Source organism: Dipodomys merriami, unplaced genomic scaffold (assembly GCF_024711535.1).
Source record: "Dipodomys merriami isolate MVZ:Mamm:240054 unplaced genomic scaffold, mDipMer1.0.p SCAF_814, whole genome shotgun sequence".
In the NCBI taxonomy this organism is placed as follows: domain Eukaryota; kingdom Metazoa; phylum Chordata; class Mammalia; order Rodentia; family Heteromyidae; genus Dipodomys; species Dipodomys merriami.
In genome coordinates, this window is record NW_027206418.1 from 350,439 (window position 1) to 365,678 (window position 15,240).

Here is a 15,240-nt window from a genome sequence, read left to right on the forward strand (position 1 = left end):
CTTTTTTTCACTACCTTCCATTGGCACATTATTCCTATTTTAGCCCAAGAGAAGACTCAGAGAACATATATTACAGTAAATTCAGTTTTCTGTTTCAAATTATTCATTCCACTATAATATCTACTTTGTAATTGTTCTGAATTAGGGATATTATGTTCTCTGAAGGTTCATGTCATCACCATATAGTAAAACAAATACTAAAAGTTATTTTGATCTATTAGAAACATTTTTTAAAACTAGAGGAAAAGGCATATGCTGACTTATGAAATGATAACTCCTCTGTGCACACCTTAAAAATAACAATAAAATTATACATTACTAAAGTAGGGTAGAAGATCACAAGCAAAAATAAATGAAAATTTTGTTCACTTTATCTATAATTATGCATTGAAAGCTGGGGAAAATTTTCTATAGTTTTGTGTAATTTTTATTTATCCAAGTTATTTGTATACCGTAATGGTTTGTACAAAATTTATTGCAATACTTTATCTAATGAAATGTATATACCACAACTCTAAAACTCTACTTTTTCTCACCAAGTTAATACAGGTGTTTAAGAAAGTCCTAAATCAATAAATATACCTCCACTAGTAATGCAGCAGCTGCTGTATGCAATCTTCCTGTTCAGTTAATTTCCCCCCCGCCAAATAACTTGTTAAATTCACAGGAACTGAAATTTTTCAGTTCTTAAATTTAATGAATTGTTAGTTGGCTTTGAATTCTTACACCTAGTGTTATATTCCTGAATGGAATTTAGATCTTGCTCATAATGACCAAACTTCATTATGTAGATATTCAATTCCAGAAGAAGCCTAGAGAGTCACGAAAGATACTGAATCTTAATACTTTTTTCCCCATTGATTTCAAGATATAGAATCTTGGTACAAATTTAAGATTATTGATTAGGTTCTGAACAAAGCAAACTGAAAAATTCCATCTGGCATTATTTTTAATGAGAGGTTACTAGTAGTGAGGCTATACCAACTACGGCTATATCAGTCACTTGGGGGAAGATGGTTGAGGGCTTGTTCTCAGTGTGCCTGTAATACAGTCCCTTTTTTAGTTCCACATTTTGTTATGTGTTTGTTTCATTCAGTTTGATTGAAATGGATTATATCTGGGTCTCTGTAGCACAGAAAGATCACAGAAGATGTGCTCCTCACTTCAGGATAATTTTATTTTTCTTGATATAATGATAATGTATATTCCTTCACTTTATTATTTATTTTTAATTCTACTCATAACTGTACACAAACATGTATTTCAATATCTTTCAGCCTTCTTCATTCTCTTTCCTTCTCTTCACTTGTCTCCACAAACAATCCCAATATTAAAATCAAATTCTCCCTCTTTCTCTCTATCCTCTCTCTGTTATGGGTGTGTGTGTGTGTTTATATATATATGCATGTAAGAATGTATAATGTGTGTATGTATATATCTGTTTAAATGTATATCATTTCAATACATATAAGACAAAGCATTTCATATTTGCCCCTCTGAAGCTGGCCTCCTTTGATTAACATAATGATCTCCAGTTTCATTCATTTTCCTGAAAATCACATAATTTCCTTCTTTAGAGCTGAATGATACTCTATTGTCTATTGTTTCCCTGTTTATTAGCATATATTATGGATGCAAATGGGCTTAATTATGCTACTTTCTGTCATGTGTCCAGTGTATCCTGATCAAATCCACTTCCTCTATCATTGTCCTTCATAATTTGCTCATTAAACCCATTTTAACAAGTATCAATGCTCTGTTTGCATACAAGTATGTAAAGTATTTTGACTATATTCATCCTTCTTCACCTATTCTTGCCTACATCCTTCTTTTCCCATCCACTGGCACGCACCAACCAACAGAGCCCATCTTATATTCCTATCATTCATCCATTCATCAGTTTTAGGGCATCTTGGCTGCTTCTGTAGCTTAACTATGATGAAAAATGATGAAAAGCACTATACTAATAATGAGTTGTTCAAGTGCGTTTAATGAATGCTAACTTACATCTTATCAATAAACAAAGATCCAAACCAGAAGTCAACAAGTTTATCTCAGAACTAAACAATGCCATGGATAAAATGCCTTAAACAGTATTTCACCCAACTGTAGAAGATTACACATTTTTCTAGTCATCGATGGAACTTTCTACAAAACAGATCATGTATTAGGCCATAAAAATCTTAAAAAATACAGGAACCTTTGGGAATGTAAAAGTCAGTAATTTAAAAAAAAATGTTTATGTCTATAAATACCTACATAAGAAAATGATCAACCACAAACAACCACACATGCACCTTAAATAAATAGAGAAATCAACCTAATAGTTTATTTGAAGCTATTTGGGCATTGGTCTGTTCATATGTGAAAATGGAACTAAGAGAGATAGGGTTGAACTATTGAAGGATAACATTAGTCAAGAGATATTGTAGTCATAAACTGGCATGTTAATTGAAAACTTATTGTATAATTAGCTAAACACAATTCAAATGAACATTCCAATCCACAAATGAGTAGTTGGAAAGAAATAATTAAATATTAGGGCAGAAATCAATTAAATGGAGATCAAGTAAGAATGAATCAATCAACAAAACAGTCTATCTTCTAAAAGATCAGCAAGGCTGACAAATGTTAAGCTGAACTAAACAAAGAAAAACAAAGAGAATCCTTTGCCCTCGTTGTCCACTGGAGAAGCCAGATTATTTGAAATATCTTGGGTGAATTTAGCTAATGGATTTTGTTTTCATTTTAGATTTAAAAGTTAGGGAAAACCTTCCATATTTTTACCATGCACCATATGAATGACATAAGAGTATATTATACCTTTCCTTCAGTGGATAAAACATAGGAGATCATGTAAAAATGACATACAATTAAGTCGTTTTTAATTAAAAGAGACCATTATTATAATTATGGGCAAAGTAGTTTGGCAAGTGCCAGAAGTCTCCGATTTAGGAGCACAGAAAATTATTTGAAAAATTATTTGAAAAGGCTGCTTTAAATAATGGAAACTTTCATGAAAGCAGAGTCTGAATCTTATCAGTACAAGAGGAATAAGTACCAAAGGGAAATGAAAATCACTCTGCTTGATCTGTCATTCTTTGCTATGGCAACAAGGAAACACAAATCAATTGCAGCTAACAGCAAAAAATTACTTTTTGCTTGTATTTACAGAAACTTCACTTGTCAGCTGAAACAGCTCTATTTTTTCTACATATTATCTCTTCTAGGGCTCAAGATGAAGGAATAGCCAAACCTTTCCAATACATTTAAAGTGTTTGCTTGGATCTAGTGTATAAGCTTGTTCACAGTCTATTAGCCAAATCAGATTGGTGTTCATGCCCAGACCGACTACAGCTGCTAAGCACACTCTACTGACTGCAAGGGCAATTTGGGAGAATATGATGTGAAGAATAAGACTCTTCTAAAATCCAGATTAGGAAAATGGCAGACTGTTGCATTTTGTGTTTTACATTCATATAAATAATCTTTTGAAAGAATTGAAATGTAAAAATATTCTACATTCTTGATATATTCATAAAACATACTTTCATATACTGATTGAATTATACCATAAAAACAGGGCAAATTCGAAGCCCAGCAAAAGAGGCTGAGCTGAAAATCAAGCACATGTTGAAGTGTAGGAAAGAGCACCAATTCAGACCCCTACATTAAAATTCGATCAAATAAGTCGTGCACACTGAAAGAACACATGGGTAAAGAACATTCTTACCACCAGGAAAATAAGAAAAGAGTAGTTGGTTTTGAGTTTTTTGTCTTTTTTTATTTTGAGCTCTGGGTTAAAAATGTAAAATATTAAGCAAAGGATGTAGGATGTAGAATCACTGACCTAGCCACAAGCAAATTATATATATATATATATATATATATATATATATATATATATATACATATATATATAATTTACATTCTAAATATCTATACATCCTTTGCTTTATTGAAGTTTTAACATATATTGGTTCTGTTAGAACATGATCATTGTATGGCCATGATAGAAGGTGGATGTTTGCAGCCATGTTTTAAAGTTTCCTTCAACACAACTGAAACAAACTTTTTCAAAAGATTTCCCACTAATAAGAATTCAGCCATCATGACAGACAGTAACAAAAACATGAAATATTAGATTTTCAAGGCCTTCACACTTAGCAATATTAAAAAGTTGTAATAAGGTATTTAAGAATGACAATGAAATGATAAAACCTTGATAGTGAAGCAAGTATTATTATAATAATACAAACCTCTGAAATCAAAATATTAGTTCCAGTAGTTAAAATAAATTTATAACAATATATTATAGTGATTAGCTATTATAGGAAACATTTCTACATATATCTACACATATGTAGTCATACATATATTTATAAATGCTTAATTACACATTCGTATTGTATGCACAAGTTGTATTTCTTTAAATCTTTCCTGGGTTCTCTAATAGATTTAACATAAAAATTCATAAGAACCTGGCCAAATTTTTCACAAAGTTTCTACAATATTAGTATCACAATTCATGTACATTTTTTCATTTTAAAACTCAGGTATAAACATTCCAAACATTCCTCATTTTTCATTCCTCAGTTTCGATCTTTTGACATTATTAGAATATTCAACGTTGGTTCTTCGAATGCATGGGCCCTGATGAATCCCTTCAGGTTACTATTTTATCAATATAATTTTTATTAATAATAGGTGATTCATAGAGAGTGATACCATTAATCTCAAAATGACCTACTAATGAAGAAAGACTGATTGTCTTCTGAACCTGTACATGAAGTTCATAAAAAGTAACCAGATAGATGACTGGCTTCCATATTTGAAGAATGGAGTATAGATTAAGTATTATTCTTAAAATACAAAAAGATAAACTATATTAAAAATAAATGTGTACAGATATGTAAATGAGAGAGACATATTTATATGTTGAGAGCAATGAAAACAATATATGTGATAAATTATTTGAAGAGACAATGGAGGATTTATTTAAAAAGAGAAAGAAAACTGGATTCCATAAAAATCTTGAAGTTTAGGGAAAGAAATTTTTATTGAAGATACTATTGAACACATGATGATATACAGAATTCAAAAATAAGGGAATTCGCTTAATTGAAGAATAAGGCAATTCTAGTTATAGTAGACTATTGTGGTTTTTCCTTCTTTCACCTCCTCCTCTTCATTCTCTACTTCCTCCTCCTCCACTTTCTCCTCCTTTTCTTTCATTGTGATAATGTCTTTCTCTTGCACTCTACCACTTGAAACAAATCAGCAGTACTTTTGTTTAATTTTGTCTATTAGATAGTATCATTAACTTTGAAATAGTCTCCAGTCATAATCATCCTGATTTTCCCTTCTGAGTAGTTGTCATTAAGACATGTATGACTATGCATGGCTATTTTAAAATGTGTAAATAGGTAGTTAAATTTGAGACTCCTTTCTGAAAGGAATGCAAATTGCTCAAGAAATAAGAGCAAAAATTGAAAATGCTTTTGCATCAAATTAAACAACTTCTGGACATCAAAGCAAATAAGGATTCAAATCTAAGGAAAATCTATAAAATAAAGAAAATGTTTTCTAGCTATTTGTCAAGTAAAGGACTATACTTTAAAAAATTTCAAACCAACTGAAAACTGAAGAAAAGAATCCAGTTTGTAGCTGGACAAAATAAATGATCAGACAATTCTCAATGAAGCATATGTGGCCAATAAACAGAAAAAAACCTCAACATCCTTTGTCATAAAAAATTGAAATGATAAAGATATTCCATCTCACTACAATCAGAATGGCAATCATTAAGAAAACAAGCAGCACTAATGTGAGGTGAATAAAATATAAGTCAGTGCAGCCATTGTGAAAAACAGTATGAAGAGTCTTCAAAAGACTAAAACTGCTATATATCTTGCTATAAAACTCCCAGGTATGTATCCAAAGGAATATAAGTAAGCATTCAATAGAGACACAACTGAACAGTCATGTTTATATTAGTAATATTCAGAATAGCTGAACAAAAGAACCAGAGTATGTGTCTATCAGGCAACAAATAAATAAGATAGATGATAGATGGAAAGATAAAAAGTAATATATTGGTTAAATAATGATCTTTATTGAATCTTTGTACAACATATGCATATATCACTTAATATACATATTTTTAATTTGTCAACTAAAATTAACAAATATATAATGAGGAAATTGTATACAAATCCAGACTCAAGCTGAGCCATATGTACTGAATATGTAGCCACAATGAATCAAAAGCATTTAAGAAATGAGAAAAAAGTGAATATTTGGATACAACACATGTTTTCAGGAAGGAGACAAGGGAGAACAACGAATAAGAGGTAAGAATGAGAGAGAAAGAGAGACGGACAGACAGACAGACAGACAGACAGACAGACAGACAGACAGACAGACAGACAGAGACAGAGAGAGAGAGAAATGTGAACAGAGAGACAGCACCAGAGAGAGATGGAAGGGAAGGATTTTCCACTTGTTAAAAGTCTCAGCTTTTATCTCCGTTTTTGAGTATCCCAGTTTTTTGGAAAAAATAAAAAATAAATATTCAGAAATGAAAATACCGACCAAAAGAGAAATATAAACAACCTGTGGAAAATTCTTTCCCTTGTCCTTCTCCAAATAGACTATAATTACAAAATCTGAGTAAAGCAATTTCTCCTCAGTGGATATTTTTAAAAGAAACAGAAATTATAGGATTCATACAGCGATAATATTTTAAAGTGCTAGAGATTCCCGCAAAACAAGTAACAGTTGATAATGGGATGAAAACTGAGAAGATCTTACAACATACATGAAACAAGCATTGGAATATTTTGCCACTCTGGGCAAAGTGCAAGCTTACTGAGAAAGTCACATGAAAGAAAAGGGATGGGCAAACAGAAAGCATAGTTATATGACTTAGAAAATGACAGATATTAGTCAAAAATTCAGAAATAAAGCCCAAACCAGGAAAGATAAAGATAACAATCGAACACACTAGAATATTAAGGAAAAAGATAATGGTAAAGTAATGAAAGACAAAGTTTCACCTTGGTTTTAGAAGGCATAAAGAAAATGAAAACAATAGAACAAAAATTCTCCTGAATTTATAAAAGATATATAAATGCATACTGAATGTTTACAGTATATCAGAGGAAAATTTACCGACTGCACTCAGCAATGAAGAATCTTGCATTTAGCCCTCTAATTATTGTTTAGACTATAACAACCATATATTGATAAGCAAGTAGAGGGATAAGAAGATAATCTGTTGTGATCTCCAGCTAAATTTAGTCAGGTGTAGCTGGCAATGCAGCCTGGTTTCAGGAAATATTCCCTCCGGAAACATGTGCTAATAAAGGATACATAAAATATCTGCTTATTATGCTTATACAGTTATTTTATAACATATTATACTTAGATAAGCATAAAATTTATGCATTCTAAGAGAGCTCCATTATTTCTAGTAATACATAGTGTTATATTGTTTATGGCTTATTATTGCTTATTGCTAGTTAGTACTAAGGGAAAGACCCACACATGTATCCATTCCCTAAAGGTGCAGTAAGGAAGTCAAACAGAAACTCTGATTACAGAAATTGGGCTGGGACTGTAGCTCAGTGAACTTAACATGCATAAAGCTAATGATTCTACTTCCTAAACTAAATCAGATAGATGTTATATAGAAAAGCAGATGGACATGACAACTTATACTTCTCATTGTTGCAACAGGTCCACCTGTATCCTTAAACAACTGGTTTTTCCCCATCTCCTCCACAAGTTATACTGACATCAAATATAGTGAAAGCAGGGGTTATACTGTGGGGGAGGGACATACAAAGCAACAAAGAGATAATCTTATAAATGCGTTAGAAACACATGCACGAAAGAAAAAAAACATTAAAATACACATCTAAGGGTTCATTTTCCTGACATCACATTATCTGACCTTTTCTGCTTGCAATGTCAGTGCGGGGGGGGGGGGTAAGGGAGAGAAGGAGAAGGTTTGGGATTGGGTGGGAGGGGGGGAGGCTGGGAAGGGATGTGAAGGGTAAACAAAGGAAGAGGCTGCAATGCTTGGTAAGAAATGTACGCATTATCCTGCTCATGTAATTGTAACTCCTCTGTACAGTATGTTCACAAATAAAATAAAATTAAAAAAAAAAGAAAAGCAGATGGAGAAGGACAGACAGACAGTCAGATAGATGGATGATAGGTTTTTTTTTTCACAATTTTGGGAGCTACAAAAGTAAAGATTACTTCTTGCTCTAGGCTGTATTAAAAGGGTCTGTTGTGGCCTTCCTTTTCCTTGAATTCTAGATTACTATCATTTTTCTGTTCTGAATTATTTTCAATGATTATCTCCTTGTCCAAACATTCTTATTTATTAAGGAAATTAGGCATATTATATTAAGCTACTTCTTTTTATTTGGTATATATTTTATTGCAAAGATACTGTACAGAGGGTTTACAGTTACATGAATATGGTAATGAGTACATTTCCTATAACTAGGCTCCTTCTAAATGATATAATTTTGAGCCAATTAACTATGAAGATTCCACTACCAAAGAAATTTCCGTGAGATTAAAATCTACATACATGCAAAACATGCAGTTTAGCCATGTCACAAATAATAATAACAACAACTACAACAACAGCAATAATAAATACCTCTTGAAGCAGGTGATATTAAGACAAAATCATTCTTATCAAACACAGAGGGAAATCTGGGAAATACGAAGCTGGCCAGCCTACCTTGGTCTTTCTCTGTACTTTCTCTAATATATTCAAAGTCCTGTAAGAGATTTCATCTCCAGATTTGTGCTCCTTGTTATTTCCTTATTTTTTCTGTGTTCACAGATTTTTGATACTAAATTTTGTCTTGGGCATCCTTAAGAATCCAACACTTCAGACATGAACATATGTCCTTCAAGGATGCCTACAAACGCTGTGTCTCCAAGACCATGCCAAGTCTCTAAAATTCTATCTGAATAGACTATGGAGATTCAAAGTATTCCTTTGCTTCAAACCCCTTAAAATAACCGTATTTTACTATTGTCATGCTCTACTTTTGCCAAATAAGTATCAAGTGTCATAATTCTTTGGAACAATTTCCTTTCCTTGTTGTAAAAGCTGACAGAAAAAATTCAAGTTGGAGAATACTTTTAGATTTAAGAAGTCTAAGACTGTGTTCATGCAAGCTTTATTTCTTAAGCTGGGTGGTAAATTTTAAAATTCTCATTAATCTTTCTGAAGCCAAGTTCTTTCTAAATAAGAATTAAAGCATATAAAGGATTTCTTTTGGGGGGGGGCTTGTTGTGGGGCCTGAACTCTGAGCCTGGGCTCTACCACTTGAGCCACAGCGCCAATTCAGGCTTTTTTCTTTTTACTTATGTGGTGCTGAGGAATCGAACCCAGGACCTCATGCATGCAAGGCAAGAGCTCTACCACTGAGCCACCTTCCCAGCCCCATAAAGGATTTCTTAAAAGAAAAAAAAAGCAGGCACATTTATTTAGAAAGAAAAAAGCAGGCACATTTCATTTTAAATTTTAATAAAGCCAGAAAATTTTGTTTCTGAAGTTCATAGCTAAAATACAGTGCTTGGGATTAAATTTATCAGTAGCAAATGTGAGCAACAGTAAAGTACACATGTCTATAATACCTGTCAGGAGGTGGAGATGTGAGGATTTCAGCTCAAAGCCAACCTGTACAGAAATGTCTATGAGACTCATCTCCAATGAACCAGCACAAAGCCACAAGTGGTTTCCCTTATTTGCAACAACTAGAATATGTCTGAGACAAGCAGAAAAAGGTCAGATAAGATTATGTTAAGGGAAATGAATGCCAAGATAAGGACACAATTGTGTTTTTTTTTCTTGCTTGCTATTGCTTCTAATGTATTTATAAGGTACCATGTGATTTCTTTGTTGCTTTGTATGTCCCTCCCCTATGGTATAACCCCTGTTTTCACTGTATTTGATGTTGGTATAATTTGTATAGGGGAAGGGAAAAACAAATTGTTTAAACAGGGATATAGGTTGACCCATTGCAACAATGAGATGTACAAGAAAACAGGGAAAACAAACATTACAATTTAGGTGGGGGGAACGGGAGAGTGTAGTTGTGGAAGTGGGAGGGAAAAACAAACTTTACAATTTAGGTGGAAAAACAAACTTTACAATTTAGGTCGGGGGGAACGGGAGAGTGTAGTTGTGGAAGTGGGAGGGAAGGGATGGTAGGGGGAAAAAAAAGGAGGAGACAACAATGATTCAGAAGCAATATACTCATTACCTTGCTCATGTAACTGCAACCCCTCCTCTGTACAGTGTTCTCACAATTAAAAAAAAACTTATTTAAAAAAATTCCAGAAGTGGACCAGTGTCTCAAGTGAGAGTATCACTCTTGACTAAAGACGCAAAAGTGCAGTGCCTAGATCCTAATTCAATCCCGAATACCTGCGCGCGCGCGCACACACACACACACACACACACACACACACACACACACACACACACACACACACACACACACACACTCATCTCTAAACAATGTAGTATAGAATATGAGTCAAATTTTACATGATTTGTGAGTCTGTGGGTTGAGGATATCTTGGATTCATTTGCAGGCTTTACACATATTCTGCAGAGAAAGCCAATAGAACCTTTGTTCAAGGTATGTTTTTGCTCTCATCCTATAGTATTTTTGCAGAAAAAAATATCTGTACTTGATTCCAGTGCCCTGCATCTTGTATATACATTTTTTCTAATTTGGGAAGGGGAAGGAAATAAAATGCTGAAGTAAGGAAAGAGCTTGACCCATTGTAACAATGAGATGTACAAGACACTATGTTAAAAATGAACTTTACAACTTTGGAAGGGGGTGGGAGGAGTTGTGGAATTGGGGAGGGAAGGGATGGTAGGGGCAAAAACAAAGGAGGGGGTAACAATTCTGGATAGGAAATGTACTCACTACCTTATTCATGTAACTGTAACCCCTCCGTACAATATTTTTACAATAAAAACATATAAAAAGAATATGTTGGTAGCTAATTTAAAACTGTCCAAGCTTACTGCATTGTCTGTGGTTGTGTAAACTTGTTCAAGCACTTTGTAAAGTAGTATGGAGGTTCCTCAAAAGACTCCACATAGAGCTCCCCTTTGACTCAATTTGGGACATTTACCCGAATGATCAGAAACAAGACCATACTAAAGCTATCAACACAACTATGTTTATTGCAGCATTATTTACCATAGCTAAGATATGGAACCAACACAGATGCTCCTCAGTAGATGAATGGATCAAGAAAATGTGGTATATATACACGATGGAATTCTATGCCTCCATCAGAAAGAATGGCATTGCCCCATTTGTGAGGAAATGGACAGACTTGGAAAAAATTATATTAAGTGAAGTAAGCCAGGCCCAAAGAAACATAGGTCCCATGGTTTCCCTAATTTGCAATAACCAGTGTATGTATTGAGTCAAGCAGAAAAAGACAGATAAGTTGAAGTTAGGCAAAATGGACCTCAAGATAAGGACTGAAGTGTTTTTTCTTGCTTTCTATTGCTTCTAATGTTTTATAAAGTGATTTTTTTTTCGGTTGTGGGGCATGAACTCTGGGCCTGGGCATTGTCTCTGAGCTCTTCAGCTCAAGGCTAGTGCTCTACTTATTTAGCCACAGTGCTACTTCCAGCTTTTTCTGTTTATGTGGTACTGAGGAATTGAACCCAGGGCCTCCTGCATTCAAGGCAAGAACTCTAACACTGAGCGACCTTCCCAGCCCAGGGTTATATGTTGTTGTTGTTGTTGCTTGGTGTGTCCCTCCCCCACGGTATAACTCCTGTTTTCACTGTAGTTAATGTTGGTATAATTTGTGGAGGGGAAGGGAAAAACAAATTGTTTAAATAGGAACCCATTACAACAATGAAATATACAAGACATTAAGTTGAAAAATGAAATTTAGAACTTTGGGGAGGAGTCGGGGGACTAGATGGGGGAGAGGGGGTGTCGCAGCAGGGATGGCAAAGGGAAACAAAGGAGTAGGCAGCAATGCTTGATAAGAAATGTGCTCATGGTAGGACGAGGCCAGGCACGCCGAGCGCAGCCAGGTTACAATCTGACTGGCTAGCCAGTCTGGAGCACCTGGGCCTCCAAGGGTAGGATCCTGGTTGCTTGTGTCCTGCTTGACAATTTACCTCTCTCCAGCTCTCTCCAGTTATGTCATGGTCCCCCAAACCCGGGGACCAGGAACCTGGTTTACTTGGTAAAAGGCGCCGTTGGCTTGCCCCACGGCCTGCCCCTCTGCTCCTCCCCACACACACACAACCGGACTCGAACCTTGGGTATTTCAGGCCACTCCTCTGTAGCTGGAGACCTGCCAGGCAGCCTCTGGGAGAAGCAGGCCCAAACCTTGTAGGGCCTCCTGCCCCAGGGACGCGAGGAGGATGAGCTGGCTCTTTCCCCTGACCAAGAGCGCCTCCTTCTCCACAGCAGGATCCCTGGTGGTGGCCTCACCAGCCTCCAACAGCAGAAGCAGTGCTTGATCGAGTCCCTCCGGAACTCCCACTCCAGTATAGCTGAAATACAGAAAGATGTGGAATACAGATTGCCCTTCACTGTAAACAACTTGACAATTAACATTAATATAGTACTTCCTCCACAGTTTCCTCAGGAAAAACCAGCAATCAGTGTTTATCCACCAATCTGACATCCTTTAATGGATAAACATGGAATATATGTTACCTCTCAATTAGTAAGCAATTTTACAATACACTCAGATCTTGGAAAGATTAGCCAGAGTCTGTTGGATGAGTTTTGGAAGAATTCTCCTGTTTTAGCTCCCACTTCAACAGCATTTCCATACCTGTATAGTAACCCAGGTGGGCTGCCTCCTTATGCTTCTTAGGGTTTTCCATTTCTTCCTGCATATCCTCCTCAAGAAGCTAACAGAACATAACTTCTTTGTTACTGACACTGTTTCTTCTTCAACAAGTTATACAACAGCCAAGTCTGCTGCTCCTACATTTGGTGTCCTTTCAAGTCGGCCATTGCCTGTTCCCACAATGGAAACTTCAACACCTATAAGCCAAAATGGTTTTGGGTACAAGATGCCAGATGTCCCTGATGCATTTCCAGAACTCTCAGAATTGTGTCACAACTCACAGATATGAATGAACAAGAGGAAGTATTACTAGAACAGTTTGAGTTTACCTCAACTAAAACAAATTATTAATGACAAGGGTGATTTAGTAAAAAGTATTGAGGAATTAGCAAGAAAACTCTCCTCTTGGAGCCCAGTTTGGAAGCCAAAAGGCAAACTGTTTTAGATAAGTATGAGTTACTTACACAAATGAAATCTACGTTTGAAAAGAAGAGGCAGAGACAACATGAACTGAGTGAGAGTTGTAGTGCAAGTGCCCTACAGGCAAGAGGGAAAGTCGCTGCACATGAAGCTGAGGAAGAATCTGATAATATTGCTGAAGATTTCTCGGAGGGAAAAACTGAAATAGATGATTTTCTCAGTAGCTTCATGGAAAAAAGAACAGTTTGCCACTGTAGAAGAGCCAAGGAAGAGAAACTTAAACAAGTGATAGCAATGCACAGCCAACTTCATGGTCCATTACAGATTTTCCTGAAAACATGGACCGCCAAGAGAGAAATGAGACATAAAACTAAGTACATTATTTTAGATTTAAGGTTTGTAAGTTGGCATTTCATTGAAATGGCTGAATTCAGATGTACTCTACATTGTTTAAAGAACTGAGATTGTTTTTTATATAGATTAGAATGATTATGATCTTTGCTTGGAAAATTTTTCTGCAGTATTTGCACTAAAAACGCCTATTTATCATTGATAAATCCTGTCCTTTTAAAATTTCACTGCTATTCTTATAATTAAATACCTTATGCATGTGATTTTAGTTTTAATATTTTATGAAAAGTACTTAATCTTGTACTTTTAATTTGAAACTGCCTCATTTCTTTATCAAGAATGATATCTTCTTTAGATTATTTTCCTCTCAGTAATTTTTAAGTACTTTCAGCTATGGAAAGATACCCACACCCTCTCTTTTTCTTTCTTTTTGAATAAAACTTTCAAAAGCAATTTGTTTTTAAATATTCATAATACCAGAAAATATCAAACCAGCCAATGTGCCAGATATATACCTATAACATATAAATATACCTATTATATATATATATATATATATATATATCTTTAATAAATAAAAAAATTCAAAAAATGTCTTAATTACATTGCTCATGTAATTGTAACCCCTCTGTATGGTATTTTCACAATAATAAAACTTTAAAAAATTAATTTAAAAAAAATTTAAAAAATATCTCCATGGAAACCTAATCACCTTTTTAATCCTTTCACAAGTCCTCTAAACTGAATGATATATTTTACATGTTACTCTGCTACCCCTACATATATTTTATTGTCCTAAGGAAACTCTTTAAAAGATAGTCTATTGATTGATATTTTGTGTGTCAACTTCCCAAAATATGTTCTGCCCTCAATCCAACTAAAAAATTCTCATCTTCATCTTCCTTTTTGAAAAGTGAACACCTGTCATTTAGATAAGAATCAATACATGATTTCATTCACCAGATATTCAAACTGTCATCTCAGTTGTCAGGAATAATAGAGTTCAATCAATATACTCATTTATTCTAGATCAAACTCTTTGATACATTCTCATGGCATTGATAACGAAACCAAGCATCAACATATATGACTTTATTTCATCTCATGTTCTCTCTGGAATGTTTAGAAAATTGTCTCTTAAATGTACAGCCACAGAGTAGCTATATTTAGTTGATTAATAAATTATTTTATTTACTAATCTATTTATTTCAGTAATGGGACTTGAACTCAGGGACTCAGTGTTATTGTTCCTTAAATTTTATGCTCATGGCTAGTGCTTTACCATTGCAGCCACATAAGAGGCTTACAGATTTACATGCCTGTGTGGGAATCGAGTCATGATCTGAGATGTCAGCCTCCTGAGTAGCTAGGACTACAGGTATGAGCCACCAGTGCCCAGTTTTATACTTAGTTTATTTTAAATTAGATTTATTCAGAAAGGCATCTAAGCAAAAATGCTATTTTTAATATTTTAAGATCCAAACTACCTCCAGAGTCCTCTCCTCATTGTTGATGGACTCATTTGCCCAGGGATGACTATTATTTGGGTCCTTATAAGAAATTTATGACAACATGTGA

The 15,240-nt window shown here is 34.6% G+C and overlaps 1 pseudogene; it reads left to right on the forward strand.

The window, feature by feature from the left end:
• Positions 1-12,454: 12,454 nt before the first annotated feature.
• Positions 12,455-13,706, forward strand: LOC138819751 (vacuolar protein sorting-associated protein 37A pseudogene; annotated as a pseudogene).
• Positions 13,707-15,240: the final 1,534 nt, after the last annotated feature.